The sequence below is a fragment of the Populus alba genome, chromosome 7 (assembly GCF_005239225.2).
Source record: "Populus alba chromosome 7, ASM523922v2, whole genome shotgun sequence".
Lineage (NCBI taxonomy): Eukaryota > Viridiplantae > Streptophyta > Magnoliopsida > Malpighiales > Salicaceae > Populus > Populus alba.
This window is the reverse complement of record NC_133290.1, coordinates 10,874,131-10,876,843: the sequence shown is the minus strand read 5'-3', so window position 1 is coordinate 10,876,843 and position 2,713 is coordinate 10,874,131.

Below are 2,713 nucleotides of genomic sequence, written 5' to 3'. Positions count from 1 at the left end.
TTGTGAAGAAATTCATGTGTGAGATGGCTGTGAAGATCTGCATATGATAAAGGTTCAACCTTGGTAATAAGACTGGCAACTAAGTCTTTAAACTCTCCTCGAAGACCACGAAACACATATAAATTGAAATCTTCAAGTGAAACTGGCCGACCAACAATGACCAATTCATCAAATAAGGCCTTCGCTTTTTGCATAAATTGAGTTACTGATTCATCACCCTGTCGAAGATCCTGAAAAGAGTTGTGAAGTTGCATAATACGAGAGTTGGAGGTGGAAGCGAGAGCTCGCTCAAGAGTGCCCCAAGCTAAACAAGAACTTTGACAGCCAACAACAAGATGAAAAACTTCCATAGATAGGGAGGAAAGAAGAGCACTTAGAATGAGTTGGTCTTATTGTTTCCAGGTTTAAAAAAGCGGATTTACCTAAAGAGAGATACAATCATGGGTAAGAACATGTGTTGATGGACATGTGTTGGAGCCATCAACAAAACCAAAAACTCCTTGGCCTAGGAGATAAGGCAGCATTTGCATACGCCAATATAAATAATTGGTGTTTGTTAATTTGAGGGAGATGACTTGATGAGTGTGAGAAAGGGAGATAATGCTTGCGGCAGCAGAGGCAGCAAACATGGGTTGCAAGAGGAGGCGTTCACCAGCCATGGTAGAGGAGAATCCAAACGGTGACGCAACAAAGGAAAGCAAAGGAGGCGCTGCAAGAGAAAAGGACTGCACTGTCGGAGAAGAAGAAAGCTGGACTGCTGGTGCTGCAGAATTTGAAGATGTATGTGGCGGCTGTTCCATTGAAGAAGGGAGGCTGTGAGAAAATTAGGTTTAATTTATTTTAAGGTTTTGTGGCTCTGATACCAAGTTGAGAATAATGGAATGTGTTGGGTTGTGCTTTAGCCAACCTTCCTATTTATATAGAGGTAGCAGAACACTGCAGTAACTGTAATGATTACAACATCCTATATTAGAATCCTATTCTGATAGATACATGAGTAACTGTAATGATTACAACATCTTATATTAGAATCCTATTCTATAATAAAAATAATATAAGAGGAAATAAATGAAATGTGTCATAAATAGACATTTAAAATATTTATTTTTGAAGAATATTGAAATATGCTTCAAACAGGTATGCAGGATAATTGAGTTGAAGAGTAATGCAACACAGATGAGTATACAAGATTAATATAGTTGAAAGGAACAATTGACAGAGTCAATTAGGTGTTTAGAGGAATTCACATTATTATTTGTCAAAGAACCAACTCAACTCAATAGTTTAAACTGTTAGGTGAGGTTCCAGGATATGATTTATATTATTATCTAACACATCCCCTCAAGTGAAAGCCTTTTGGGCTTGAAACTTGCACAAATCCACATTACCTTGTGCTTAATTTTATCAAATAAATGGAGATTGTGAGATTTGAACTCGTGACCACTAGGTCATCAAGGCTCTGATACCATGTCAAAGAACCAACTCAACTCAATAGTTTAAACTGTTATGTGAGGTTCTAGGATATGATTTATTTTATTCTCTAACATTATTTGAATGAAATAAATTATATGATTGAAAAAAAAATCAGACGGCATTATAGTGTTTGTTAAAAATGGTAGAAAAAAAATGGAGGTGATATAAATTAAATATGTTGTGAATTAAATAAAGATGTGAATTAGATATGATTACACAATGAATTATGATATTCATTAAAAGTGGTCGAGAGAGGAAAAATATTATATGACTTGTATGTGTTGAGGGAATAAATTGTAGGGTAAATTCCATGTGTTGCAAATTAATAATGTTAATATAAACATAATATATCCATGAAGTGAAAAGAGTTATGAAATAAAGTAGATGTAAAAAGGAATGCTATATGAAAGTGTTTGTGTGCGACTAATCAATTTTAAAAATGAAAGGAATAATTAATATAGTGACGAGTTAAATTAAGTTATGAACGAAATAATTATCATAATGTAAAGATGATAATGTGATGAAATTTATATGAGATTGATGAAAAATGTATAATGTTGGGAATTGTTATAAGATTAATGTTCTTAAGGGAAAATCTATGAAATGAAATTTTTTTACCATTTATGCTTAGCAGTTGAGATGTAGCAAATGTTTAATATGCTTTGTTTTAAATTGTTATGTCTGCCACAAGTAAACTACTTCGAGGACGATATATTCTAAAAGTCACCGAGTTACCTAGTTTCATACAGAAATGACATTTGTAATTTTGTAAGTCTATTGAAAGATTGATGAGACTTTTCTTGTAAGAAAATAATTATCCAAATTTTAACGTGTAAGGTCAATGGTCTAAAGTATTATTGCATGGTAAAAGTACGGGTTGTTATAGTGGCATGGCTACTAGAGAACCCAAGCTTAATTAAAAAGGAGCTGAAACGTTGAAACTGGGCACGAGGGGTCTATTTCAAACCATATAGAGCTTTCTTGGGGCCTATTTTGAACTATATAGAGCTTTCTTGAGCGCAACATGTTTAAGGAAACGAGGATTAATATAATTGGAGGGCTGATTTATGTAGACATTTTCTTGCAAAACACCATTAAAAAAGAAATTCATGACATCAAGTTAGCGGAGTGGCCAACCTAATTGCGAGAGAAAGAACAACATGAATAGTAGTCGCCTTGACTACTAGACTGAAAGTATCAGTGTAATCAAGGCTAGGGAGCTGAGTATATCCCTTTACGA